The 14,952-nt window shown below is 37.8% G+C and overlaps 1 protein-coding gene across 1 annotated transcript in view; it reads right to left on the bottom strand.

Annotated features, from left to right (window-relative positions):
• The window catches only part of LOC137985579 (5'-3' exoribonuclease 2-like), a 98,652-nt gene extending 88,684 nt beyond the window's left edge, over positions 1–9,968 (bottom strand). Inside the window, exon 1 of the mRNA XM_068833204.1 lies at positions 9,959–9,968. The gene's annotated coding sequence lies outside the window, so the exon portion shown is untranslated. The remainder of the gene's footprint in view (positions 1–9,958) is intronic.
• Positions 9,969–14,952: the final 4,984 nt, after the last annotated feature.

A 14,952-nucleotide genomic window follows, 5' to 3' on the forward strand; every position in this document is an offset into this window, starting at 1 on the left:
AATGACATTGAGACTGCGACAATATTTCACGAAACTGAACTTTCGCGAGCTAACTGTTTGTTTTCTTTCTTTGACGTTAACCCATTTTGAGTCAAGTGTTTTTCTCCACGCTGACATTTGATAGTTCCTTCAGCTACGAGGCTGTTATCAATGGAAGCCGACGGTGCGGCCTTTAACCCCCCCCCCCCCCCCTCCCTCCGTCAGTGCTCCGTTTTAAGGGTATTTAAAGCTATAACAACACGGATCAGAGGAAAGTCGGAAAAGATGTTGAAGTCACCGAAGATATAACTGGGCACCTCTTGCTCCGAAAGCAACTGAGCTACGCATGTTCCTACCAATGGGCTTTGTGATGAAATGGTACATGAAATGAATCACATATGAACTGCGGATATGAAATCAAGTGAAGCTATGATCTTCGCAGTTATGAACGCAATTTTAACAATTGCGTAGAGAAGCCTGAAAATTTCCGTTGAAGTCCTGAAATTTTCAGGCTTCTCTTCGCAATTGGTAAAATTGCGTTCATAACTGCGAAGATCAAAGCTTCACTTAATGGGCTTTGTCTTCGAAGGTTCCAAATTCCACCTCATTTTGAATTAAACACCTAAAGGAGACCAATCTGGGCGTGGTCCAGGCTTTTTTGACCCCGAAAAGAGACCATATTTAAAAGGATTAAATTTTTCTTTTTTGTATTTCTTCGCGCGCAACCCTAAAGGAGACCTTCATGGCTACATATAATGGCGTTTTGCCCAAAAGACCCAAAGTGAGACCAAAATCAAAAATTTACACCCCTAAGCGAGACGACGAGCATCCCTCCCCTTTTTATGTGGGATTCCCTTCCCGGGCCCTCCTCCAGTCGGTTTTCCTAACCCTTTTGAAGAGTTAAAGGAGTTGTTAGGGAGGTTTAGGAACGACAACGGCGACGGCAACGAGAACGTCACAAATTTGCCTATTTAGTGGCCAAAAACAATAGCTTTGCACGCCCTGCACGTGCGTTTTTCACTTTTGTCCATTTCTTTGCCGTCGTCAGCAAAACAACAACGTAAAATAGCCAAATTTGAGTTTTTACATGAAGAACGTCAGCACTTGAGGATAAATTTGCATTTTCTCCCCTAAGTTAAGTGTTACCCATATCGCTTTCATTGTTGAGGGGCTGCCACACCATTGCCATGCCAAAAAGCTTACTCGTTGCCCTTTCGGTCGTCGTTGCTAAAGCTCCCTGTTATTTTCACAACGCCGCCCCAAAAGCTTTAAGCTTTAAACAACACCGTGTCGAAATGGTAGCTCTTTGCTTTTCTTCTTGCATTTCAGTTTTCTAGGCATATGTTTCAACATTAAAATGCTCATTTACCTCTTAATTTCTTGGGAAAATCAAATTACAGTGAATGAGACCAATGGTGCGACTTTCCTCGCACCACGGCTTTACTTTCTGGTTTCAACAAAACAAACTCACGTAGGGCGATTTCAGATGTCACCCAGCGGAGTTGATACATGTTAAAGAGCTTACGAGTTACATGAACACAGGAAATCGGTAGGAAACAATTCAAACACTTGTTGACGCCTTAAAAAAATCACACTGATGAAACATCTGTCATCTATTAACCTGTCCAGGATATCAAAAGCTTATTAGACAAACACGAAATTACTGATAACTTAATAGAGAAGCTGGGTTAGTGTAGATTTAACCCATTCATCCCCAAGATCGAAAAGTTCATTCTCCCAACTAGTATCATAGATTTCTTTGTTGGGTAGGCATGAGAATTTGGTACCATATCAAGATCAAACCTCTTAAGTTGATAATAATCTTCATTCTCAATACCCATCTGACTGACATTTCATTTAAACTGTAAAGAGAATTTACATACTGATCTTTCCTGGGATTCAAAGGGTTAAAACACGGGAATGTTTCTGAATATTTGATTCACTAAAAACCAGTAAAAAAGGTGAAAGAGTTTATTCAGGAGTGTTTCAGTCAGTCAGCTGATCAATATGTGCACCAGAAGAGTAGACTACACACGAAGACAACAGTAGAAGAAAATAGAATAATGTAAAACGCCGTATATCGTAACGAAAAGCCGCCACAAACCCACTCAATTTGTGGCCTAAAAAAGGCGGAAACGCATTTTCCATATCATGAATAAAGTACCACAAAAGATAGAGGATTGCTATACAGCCTCTCCATACTAAAAAGAAAAGGAGAACAAAATAACCGGAAAGACTGGGTGACGAAGAGTGACAAAAGTCACTCGCGTCACCGAAATCACGTGACAGGAACCGAGTCTCTCAATCGTGCCAAATTTTTGACTAATTCGTTCCCAGGTCACTTAAACATCTGAAAACACTCTTTCTGTTCATGGGTGTGGAACAACGCGAATTAGTTCAGAAGACCAGATCACAGCATCAGCACTGCACAAGCGGTCATCGACAGTGCATGCGTGGCTTCGAATACCACCCAACAACTATCAGGATTTACCTCCTGAGGTTAAAACTTAAAAATGGCAGCGAGCCAGTATTCAATCTGAAGAACGCTGAAAATAATCGAAACTTCCCACTACGCTGGCAGGAACTGTGATATGCTGCAGGGGGGGCGGAGCATTTGCCAAATCCTGAGAAGTGTCCTTTTCCACGTTGTGTTCTCAAGTTGTTGACTCGCATAGGAATTTGAGTGGATCCGTAAATTGGAAATTTCATACTTCTGATGTCGATAAAATCAATACTGTAAATTTCTCACGTTTTACTCATAAAGTTCTCAAGCTTTGACTCTACAAACAACGAGAACGGATTATCAAGTTCCTATGAAATGAATCAGTGAATCCAATTTTCCCCTGAGTTTGTGCTGCATAACTCCTCCGACAAACGGCAATGTAATAATACAGCCGATCAATCGGCATCATACTATAAGTTAAATGGTCTGAACGTCTAAATTTCGACGCTCATCGACAAATAGACAGAGGAATAAGTACCGCACAATACTAGAAATTTCCTCATGACATCACCACATTCTTTGCTCTTAAATGTTTTTGTGGATCATGAACATTCTTCCCTCGAGAGTGTCTCACCGCAGTTTTGTAATAAATCCTTTCTTCCTTTCTCTACTCATCGAATTTTACCGAAATACAATAGATCTGTCTCTAAAGACGGCTCAGGGTGAGTTATTCAACTAAACAATAATTTTGACTGTCTTGAAACTTGTTACATCAGTACATCGACGAACTGAGCGATGCTACGTACCTTTTCCACAGTCAAGACAGTGTAAAAAAAACCCAATACTCACCAGCCTATGAGTTTGGTTTTATTTGAAATACCATTCAGTTTTAAGCGGAAATCTCTAGGGCAGACAACATTTACTTAAACAAAGCGAAGGATTAGAACAGTTACCTGAGAATCGGTCCGTAAAACATGAAAATTAGGGTCAGAGATGAAACGATTTTCAACTGCAGCTATGCAGCGATAGCATTCGTCAGCCGAAAAAAATGATCTTATCATCACATAATATACCATATATCTTTTGCATCTTTTGCTTTGTGACCCGAAATCATATCTTTGCACTAAGAGAGCAATTACAGTGTAGCCATTTGTGTCTATTTATTCATGTCAACCATGCGGGAGGTGGTAATTTCAACTATGAACCTTGGCACCGGGACTAGAACACTCAAGTTCTCAAAAGCACTAACAAGAAAGTAGTTCCATCTTTCTGTTCTTTTATGCCAGCTGCTAGTGACCAGGTTTTTTTAGCCTTCGCGGCAAAGGACGACAAATCCTAGCGAAGTAAACGTTCTATGTAACTGGTATAATCGTCTAACACAATAAAGTGTATTTGTTACTAGATGTTTGGTAGCATAGTATGTGTTAAAATTCAATAACGATTCTGCATATGTTATGAATAAAATGATGTCCTTAATACAGCCCTGCAAAGGAAAGGTAACTCATCACAAGAGCTATTAGTATTGATATGCAAGTCTAACAAAAAGGAGTAAGTCACACGGCGGTGACCGAATTACAGCTTCAATTCGCTATGTAACTGACAAAGATAGCGCTGGCGAGAGGCATTGTGATCGAAAACATGACTTACAGTTTACAAGTTTTCGCGATACTTTGAAAAACATCGGTTTGTATTTTCCACGAGATTGCTTGAGATCCGTTCACTAAGTAGTCATATTTTACCACTGTCCGGCAAAGGAACCATCCGCCACTACTGATCTACTGATGGGAATTAAGGTATCTGGGCTACCTACTGAAAACATCATAGAAGTGTCTTCAGTGTTTTTTATTGAGTCGTGTACTGAATCGTTACCAATTATCAGACATTCCAGCTGAGATGAAAAAAATTTATGGATTTTAACACCCTGCCACGGCCCTGAAATCTACCACGAAACTCTCAATTAGCTTTTGTTTTAAGACACTGACGCCTTTCTCACTGAATGTGCTGCATATTCGGCAAGACAGTTCAATAACGGTTATTCATTCATGCCATTCATTACTTGGTAAGTTACTCAGAAGGTTCAGTGTGTGCTGTTTGTCTTTCCTTATTGCAAATCTGTAGTATTTTAAAATAACATTCCCATTCCAAGCACCGATAAAGACGACGAAAACCGTACCGCAAAGTAAAAGAAACTGTCGCTCTTTTCAAGGATCTTTCATATAAAGGCTTTCTTTATGAGCCAATTAAGGGAATTTAGATTCATTTTAACACAATTTCAATGATTGTTAAAGCAATGTTCATCGGGATTTGAGTTCCGTGATGAATTGTTTCAGTTGAGGAAGGACCTGTCCCAGTATGGTAGACGAAAGGCAGTGTATCATGACAAAAAAACATATTATCACTGTTCACTCAGGCTATACTTAACATGTAAGCTGATTTGGTTCGCCTACAAGTCAGACAAAGGAAGTGGGCGACACGGAGAATGTCTGATAATGTGTTTGAATTCAATTCGACATAAAAAGATGAAAAACAGTATCCAACTCACGTAGCTGTGACTAAAATGGAACCCTAGAACTTTGCAACATCACAGTTTCCTATTCAGCGCAGAAGAACCATGTGGGAAAATGGAAGTAAGTACTTTGAAAACTCGAGCCGATCGTAATATTCAAAATAAGCGCGCAACTGAGCAATGCTTTCGTCTGCTGCTGTTAACATCATAATTACCCATTATATCTGAGCTAACTAGGGGTGTTATAAAATCAATGAAGATTCCGTTTTGACCATATTGAATTAAAAGCTAACAAGCTTAAACTATGAAGGTATTCGAAGGAAAATTTTACAAATTTTGCCCAGTGTTTCAGTACTTTGCCACCAAGAACAAATTCTTTAGGAAAGAATACAGCCTGAGAAACTTTTAACATATTCTTGGCAGTGGAACTTCGAAATGAATAATCAAACATAAAAAATTATCGCTGAATTAGTAAAGGCCACTTGAGCTCGATTTTAAATTTGTGGGTCAAATAATCCCAAACCTCAATGTCGGATATCGTGCAGTGTAGTTCTAACTCAGTGAAACGAACTGCTTGTTGGTGATACCTCAACTGTTCATATATTTGCATCACAGACGATATTCCACTCTTGTGAGGTAAATAACTAACGATTGGAATATAAAAGAATCAGACTTTTTGAACGTTTTGCCAACGATATACTACTACACGATCTTTAAACTAAAAAAACAACTTCAAAGGCACTATACATCGGAAATGGTCTTTCGTTTGTCTATTTGCATAGAGTTATTTTAAGTTGGCCGATGAAACAGATCTACATGTGTCAATGTGAATCATGCAAGCCAATGACGCCGTGGAGTTTGTAACTCTCTTCATTCCATTCAGATAAAGAACTATATAAGAAAAACCTTATGAAGCTGATCGTTATTTATTTCATCACGTTATTCTATCCACTAAGCCAGAAAGTAACATTTCTTAATAAGAATTTATCGTTAAATAAGCTAGGGATTATAAGCCGAATCAACCGAGGCCTATCATCTTGTAACTGCTTATATGATAAACGCCCATTGTAACAAATAACATCTCGTCAACTAAACTGCCAACCTCGATAATACAGTTAAGATTCTCTGCCCGAACACTGTTAATGAGCTTTTATTGTCCCGAAAGTCATTCACAGTGTTTCCTTTTTAAACAATCCAAAAATTATTAGAACCATTTTCAGTGTACAAAGTGGAAGCCAATGACCTATTCAAGCCATAGACACAATAAAGTTCAATTTAGGTGGTCGGTGTTAAGAATTTCTTTTAAAGTAAAAGTGGAGAGTAAAAAAGGACCCCATTTTTGTGCTTAGCGGATGACATAGAGATAGCAAGAGTTAACACAAAGTCTTTAAACAGAAGTCACAAAAGATGAATAACTAAACTGACACTAAGGATGATAAGAACAGACCTTCGCTATAAGATGCCATCTTGTTTTCTCCACCTCCGGAAGTGCGATTTTTGAGATTTCAGTGTTTACAAAAACGAGGTGAACATTGAACTTGCGAAAGCTGTACGTTGTTTGTACCAACAGTAAAGCGAGTTTGTTTGTAATGAAGAGATCTAACACCACTCCCTCCAACTTCCGTCATTAAAATCAAACCATTCATGGTTTCAGATTGCTGCTTACAGTGAATAATTATAAGCGCAGATCCCAAAGTCACAGTAAACTGTTTAAAGTTACGAGGACGTAATAGCTGGTTTAGATTATCAGTTTGGTTGATCATCAAAACACTCGATCTCTTTCGTAACCAATACCTGATCTTTATTTGGAGGACAAAAGATGTCAACTAAGAATTATTGCTCAAATGAAAGCCGGAAACCTTTATGCTGCCGTGACTAAATCCCTAGAAATACACTGATTGAAAATTGGCCAGGTTTCTTGTTCATCTCAAAGACAAGTTACGCAAAGACCGCCGTATGTTGGAAGTGCTTCCAAATCTGACAAATTGAAACAAGTTGCACGACGCTATTAGATCATTAAATTTGATTAAACCCAAAAAGGGTGAGGCTGAGCGAGCTGTTGGTTACTTTATTTTCTGTTTTTCAGTTTCATCAAGAAACCCTTCAAAATTCAGCGACAAGCGATGGCACACTCTACAGTTGGAGCCCTTAAATTTCCTGAGAGTTCTTTTTTTGTTCAAAATGGATTAACTTTATTAGTGCAGGAGGCGAAGTGGTTTTGTGATTTACGGGAAACGATTTCCCCGCCTTGATCACGAATCGGACTCACTTCGGTGGTCTTCGCCAAAAGAACCAAGCAAACCTTATGTCTAGTCAACTGGTTACCATCTGCCAGTTGGCGACTTTAAATGTCAGTTTCGATTTGAAATTATTTCCAACCGACTAGTTTGATAGGTACGTATACTTTTACCGGCATAAGCAAAGCATTTGATTTTGGTACAGTGCGCTCACATTCCAACCATATTATACACAGCACCCCCCAAATCACCAATCATCGCCCAATTTGTGGCATAACGTATCGTGTACAGATACAGTCACAGACGCACACATCATGATCAGTAAAAGGCAGTGTCGTTCGCCCATCGTCGAAACCGACGACAGCAACAAAAGAGATTTTTATTCGACTCCCGAATAACCCAGTAGTTCCTCCGTCGGTCAGAGAGGTCATCTACATTGGATCCCCGAATCCCCAAATTTGAAAGTCATACGAACAATCTATAGCTACTGTACAAAAGAAATGGAACCCAATTTTTAAAGGAAAATTAACAGAAAGCACAAAGGAACTGGCTCGCTTGAGAAATAAAAAAAAATCTTAAGTATTTTATACTTTCCTTTACTTCAATGTCCTCTTATAAATAAGAATGCGAATTCACGAAGGCTTAATTAAAAACAACAAGCTTACAGTGAAGACATATGCCGCAATCGGAATTTATTGATAATTGCTTAATAATTCTCTAATGTAAGTGTGTGAGCTCCGCCCACAGAATATCCCGCCGTTACATATTTTATTCTAACCAGGCAACATTTAGCTTTGAATTGAGTCTACCTTGCATGTGATTATCATGTATTTGATAAATCTCTAAATGCCCGGTATTACCGTGTTCGTAAGGAGTTAAAATGTCGTATCACGTTACTGTATTACGCGCCTGACCATTATTTTTGTGCCGATTGATGTAAAGATTGAAGTGTTCGTTGCAGACGTAATCATCTTAATATCAAATGGGTCCAAACCACCTGTTGCTATCTTATCCGTATTTCTTCACTCAAATGCACTTGAAAACAAAACAGCCTCTCACGAAAGAGAGCGTGTCGAAAACTATGCACAAAAATGTCGGTTAATTCAAGATTTGTTCAAAGAACAAATGGAAAAGGATATAGATTGATATAGATGTGAAATTAGCCAATATGGTAAGGCAGTATGATGAATTATCGTGCTTAGGAAGTTTGTTCAACAGACAGGGTGGAATTGTTTGTCTTCAAAACAGACAAAAGCCGGATGTGGCTTTTAAATGTCTTCTCATTCCACAGGAGGCACTTGAACTTAATAACACCTTGTATCCAAGAGATATAACTTACAAATGTGATCGCGTCAATCATACTGTATTCTGCTGGCAATTGGACGGTCATCTCAAGACTACATTATTAGAAATTTATTTTCGCAATTGTCGAAGGCTAACATCATAAGGACGCTACGGCGTCGCTTGAGTCGATTATTGTTGGATAACGTAGGTTATTTTGCTACTGCCTTGGCTATTACGTCCAATCGACGTTTGTTCTCTAACAAGATCATATCTAATCAAAAATAGCGGAAATGGCGATCTTGAAGTAAAACTAGAATGAAGAGTGTAAACATTCAAGAAGCTATTTTTGTGTTAACCTTTTCACCTCTCCTTTTAATTGTAAGTTCAAAATCAACAAAACGTTTTTAAAGTTTCATTTGCAAAAAAGGAAAACAAACACAGTAAAAGGAAACAAATGTTCAGTAGCTTTTATTTGACTTTCCACAGGACATTGATAATTGGGACCATCGCGTGTAAGATCGCAAAGATTACCTCTAGAAACTGTTACCCAGTTTTGATAATTAGAATTGTCACACCTAAGAATTTTATACAAAGACCACGAAATTGTAGTTGTGGAATACAAACTTGTTTTTCAGGTTTTCTATTCAAGTTATTTCAAGTTTTTTTTTCAGGCCAAAAAGGCGTGTCCCCCAACAAAAATCAAGTCAGTTTTGAAGTGTTGACTCTTTGAAGAAAGAATTTCAAACTGATGTTTGAAGCCAAGAAAAACAGTTTATAAAAGCATTTCTGATGCAAGTGATTAACTTATTAAAGTATTTAAAGATTAAAGCACAAATAAATAACGAACTGACTCCCGTGAACCTTTCAAGCACCTGGGACACAAACACGCTATTCTGGGCTTTTTCTCTACCAATGGTAATCAGTTTTTGTCTCAGAATTTTTTTCCCGCACTTGACTTGAAAACATTTCTTGACTGAAAGTGAAACTTTTCAACTTATACCATTACATCACTGCTCTTGAAAGGGTTTTACAAATGAGCTATTTTCAGTCCAAACATATCGTGGGATAGTCTCAAGTTGTTGAATCCTTTCCTGTGCCCACGTGCGATATACCACTGATTGGAGGAATATATCCAAAGGTACTGGGTGGCCGAAAGCGATATTTTATGGAATCGAATAGCGAGTTAGAGATTTCCTTTTTTTACATTTAAACATATTTTGAATTTAAGCCAGAAGCACCGTGAAAGTGCTCATCGTGGGGGTTCATGTAAAATATCCCACCAACATTCAGTTGTATCACTCAAACAGCAATTAAAGGTGGTGTCGCATCAACCGATACTAGGCGTGAAAAGCTTCCTTTGCTTACAAGGACTTTACGACCGCCCTAAAAGTGTTAGTACATTAATTTGCTATAAACGTAGAGAATGGCAATAACTTGCCTGAACTTGAGACCAATAACTTGCCCAGTTGACATTCGATATATTTTCCTTATTTTCCTCTAGCAGCAAATTGGAAAATGCTCTTAAAAGAAATTTTAACTCAGTTAAAAACAACGGACAGGAAACGATCTCCGAGAAGGTTCTATTCAGATTTGGGGAAGTGTACGTCTCCTCTTCTTTTAAAACGGATACAATTCCGATCTTTTTAGTAAAAATAATATGTGATTAATATATTTGCAACAATCAATCTAAGGACTAAAATGTCACGGTTTGTAGGCCCACGACTAGAACAAAATAAAAGCCGGCATGATAGAACACCAGCCAGCGGAATTGGTAATCAAACACCAGGCATAAGTGTATTCACTATTTAAAAACATAAACAGTTGGTGAAATCCGGGATCAAATTCGCTGCTTTTTTGACGTTCCCTCTCAGCGGCGTTTAGTAAAGTAAATCTGTCCTCTAACGCCAATAACTCTGGAAATGTTAAAGTGTAACCGATCTACGTATAATTTTCCAGACGTTTCCAGAAGTTTATGTTGGCAATGATAGGGTAATGCCGGTTGCTAGGAAACCTTGTGACGCTTAAGACTAACTTCAAGGCATAAAATAGTCAAGTCTTTCGTGGAAGGAATGCTTTGAAAATGTTAAAACCACTAGCGACTTTTGTTCAACTTACAGCAGTCACTTAATCGTGTAAATTGCGAAAATATCATTCGTGCATGATTACCAAGTTTCGAATGAGAAAATGATTTCCATTTTTTTTATTATTTAGACGGCTGGAAATGCTGTGTTTACTTCACGAGACAGAGTAATATTATTTGGCGTGTTTACTGATGTCAAAGGCGCATGAGCAGGAAATTATTATTAAAGCGCTAAATCGATAATTTAATAATACAGCACGAACCGTACTGAAGAGCCAACGCTCTTTCGTTTTTACATCTTTGATGAACACCAGAAAAAATGCTGCTGCAATAAACTTTGTCGGTACAGTGCATTGCAAAGAATCCTCTAAAATATAAACACAGAGTTAACCAGTTTCTCCATGAGAGAAAGTTGTTTTCTCTGAGACCGTCAATTTAGTACGAGAATCATCATCATCATCATCATCAAGTGCGATCTACTAGAAGTAGGTCGGCTATTATGGATCTCCAGCTGTTCCGATCTTCCGCTCGTCTCACATCCATTATAGGTGTGTCCTAGCTATTCCTTGGAGTTCTTCATCCAGATAACTTTTGGCCTCCCCCGTTCTCTTTTCTCTTTAATTTTGCCTTCCAGTAAAAATTTTTGGAAATTGTTTGGAATGTTTGGAAATTGCAATGTTTTGAAATTTGGCAATTGAGAATAAAATATCCATTTAACAACATATCACATCTTTCTTTGCCCTCGGATTGTGGAGTAGCGTTGTGACTTGTATCGCTGAGTATGTACCCTCCCTGCAACCATGATCATCCCATGGAGGACAGACCACAGCACAAAGGCACTCCCTTTCTTACTCTTCGCGACTAATGCGTGGCTTCTTTGAAGTCCCAGACAGTCAAGTTGACTGAAAGGTATATTTGTTTCCCTGTCGATATCACTTGACAAACAGAATCTTTAATTTTGGATGATCAAATTTCGCTTTCCAAGAGATTTATCCTCCAAAAAGTCTCAGGTCAAAGAGACCAGCTTGAAACACGTGCAAGTGCAACCATTCAGATACTCTTAAATTTAGATTCACTGTATACAGAGCTACCAAGGACAGATAAAATCAACATTGTGAAGACGCAGAGGCATAGCAGGTACCGATACCAAAAGATATCGAATAATCTAAATCCAGGCGAATCGTAAATAACTGGCTATGCACGAGAATTGGAAGGGAAATGTAAAATTACAAACAGACCGTACAAACTTGGCAAGACGTTTTCACAGTAAACAACACCGCAGAAATAAATTACTCTACGGGAAAAAGCTCAACATTAAAACCCTGGAAATTCAGATATTCAAAACCAATGCAAAAGCACTTTACAAGAAGAAGACAAAAAGATCCTTAACTGCCTCACATGAAAAACGTAGTCCGTATAAGTTATTCCCTCTTTTATAATACTGTTTTTATGCATAGGAAGAAAGTCTCCGTGACAGAAAAGGCCGGACGAGGATTTTGTTTTTGTTTTTAAGTTTCAGATGAAAATTCACATTTACTATAATTTTTTTTTAAAGAAAACAAAGTAAGGAAAGAAACAAGGATTGTAAAAGGAAGCTTTGGCGTTTCCTTATTAGTTTGCCTTTTGGTACAAAACATGTCATTGTTTCTTGTTAAAAAATGGTGACTTAAAAAAAGATATGAGAAATAATTGCTAAAGTTCTTTATCAGGAATCAAATAAAAGGAAAATTATTTTCCGTACGAAAAATGTCATTATTTGTTGGACAGGATCTCAGAAGCGTTCAAGTTTTTTTTTCAGTTTCTAATATTATTATATGCCCACGGAATTGAAATTGGATTAATTTAAATCTTGTGTAAACTAAGTTATTAAGGAAATAGGAAAATAAATTTCGGAAACGTCAGCTTGGATTTATACAAAATTTTACGAGAAACAGAACATAGTTTGTGTACATCCTTATGTTTGACGAAATGTCACAGAACGCAACAAGGAATCACCAATCATTATTTATTGTTTAATAAGTTACGTTCACAAACCGTTTAACAATGACCAATAAGTTTCTGACAGCGGCACCTGATACCACACATATAAATGAGACAAAAGCTTGAGTCAACACCACGGTTTAGTGATCAAATATCTTTGCACAGTAAACGGCGATTTTTAATTAAAGTTAGTGTTATTAAATATTGTTGGTTATACAAAGCTGGTCCAATAGGCAAACAGAGGTTTTCTATATCTCTTTTGTTACTACTACAGCTCACAGTCATCAAGCCACATTATTCTCCCCATAAAATTAGATATGGTTGCGAGAGATCATAGATTTGACATCGGTATTACTTCGTCCAAGAGTGGAAAAGGAAAATTTAAACGTACATCTTGGTTCTTTGACCCTGAAGAGGCATTTCCTTAGCTTTGCCTATAAATTTGGGATGTCATGATCTTCTGACACAAAAGCACAGTTAATGATGTCTTTTTAATTTTTACCTGACAGTCATAAAGAGCTGAAAAAGAAAACCACAATATAGTAAAAAAATATCGTTCACATCTCTCCAAAAACACCTGGGTCTCGTTGAATGGACGGAAACCATGACTTTCTTTTTTTCAAGAAAAATGTGCGTTTTTCCCCTTTTGGCTTTTGTGCTAACGGTAGTAGCTGCAGAACTGTTTCTTTACATGAAATCGTGAACTGTATTTTCGCAGGAAAATATCCTTTCAATATCAAGGAACAAGGCTCTAAAAAAAGTGGTTAAAAAAAGTGAAGTCAAGCTAAATTTGTTAGCTGGAGTAATTTAATGTAACAAGGAAATCACTGACGCTTTGAACAAAACTTCCTGAATCGTACAAAATATAGGAAATTAAAAAACTAAATAAAAACCTGTTTATATTACTGTGTCAGCCAATACAGCTACTATTCAAACCATTATTGGAAATCGTCTTGAGAAAGATCCCCCATGCATGGACTCAGTAAAACCCTGACTCGGAATTTCCTTCCATTTAAGTAGCCCACACTGCGGCCGAACCTATAAAGTAGCAATATTACACTAAAGATATTATTGTTTGATGTCTCAAATTTGCCGCATATGCTTTTGAGGTCGTATCTCTGCTCTTGTTGTCTTTCATGACCAAAAGACGTCGACGATTGCGTGTAAAGGATTTCGAAGGAATAAAATTTAATCCCACAAAATATTTGTTTTTGTGGATAACATCCTAAAGTTCCACCATGCAAATCAACGTTTTTGATCAAGCAGTACTTTTTCTGTATTGCTGGATGCTGTACTCGTTGCCTTTAACTCTAACTACATGGATGAAATACTCAAGTGTAGCCATTCAAATGAAAGCAAATGAGCAGAGATTTTCTGTTCTTCTGTTTATTTTGCTGAACAGATAGTCACGTCTCACTTTTTACGATTCTCATAAGCGTCACTGTGCTATTTATGATAAGTATAGTTTTTGACTGCGAATAAAATCCGATTAAGTGTGGTCCTTCAGGTAAAACTACAGAGCAGCACTTTCTACACGGACCTTTATTCTTCATATCTCCGTATTCTATAAATATCGAGTCCGCCAGAGGATGAAGTGGTCAAGGATTTTCGCAATTTAAGCAGTATCTGAAATCATATAAAACCCGGATATAGGTATTACGGGGACCCATTCTTATCAGAAAATTCTGTAGCCAATTTTATCTTCGCACGAAAAAGTCATCTTGGATGACTATTCCTTTCAGGAACCGCGTTTAGACTTGTTTGCGTTAAAACAGCAAGTGGATCATGATTTGAATAAGGAAATAGTTTGACGATCACCATCAGCCGATTCCTACAACAATACCTTGGTTTTGTTTTTCTTACCTCAGACGATAGATAGTAGACAAAGCAAAACAATTTTTGTTATTTCTTGTTGATTACTAACTTAATCTTTGCGATTCAATATTGATGCTATGGCTTAGCGAACTTGTTTAAATATTTAAATTCAAAAGAAACTTGATCTCCTACAGGCCAAGAGAGGCGTACCAAAACGTTATTTTTCTTAAGAGCAGTTGGTTTTCTCTTGAAAACAAGAAGGTAATCTTAAACGCGGAGTTTTGTTAACTGATTCGCGTGGTCTTCGTTCTTCAGTTAAAAGACCGGCCCAACCATGGAAGATGTGAAAAATACTCTACGACCATATGTGATATTTTATGTTCACACTCTACCCTCTTCGAGCGCTGAAGAATAGACCATTCAACTCGAAGCAATCAAGAAAGATCAGGCTTTTAGTCCCCTCGATTTTGAATATCGGCTTTTCAACTGGAAATTTTCTCAACCAGTTCTTTGTGATTTGAGGGCAGACGTCCGCTTTTCACTACCCAATGGCATCAGAGCACTGAGTCCTTTACACGCCGTAACCTGTTGTTTTAGCCTCGAGGTACGGAAATCGATAAAAGACTCG

The sequence above is a fragment of the Montipora foliosa genome, chromosome 14 (assembly GCF_036669935.1).
Source record: "Montipora foliosa isolate CH-2021 chromosome 14, ASM3666993v2, whole genome shotgun sequence".
Lineage (NCBI taxonomy): Eukaryota > Metazoa > Cnidaria > Anthozoa > Scleractinia > Acroporidae > Montipora > Montipora foliosa.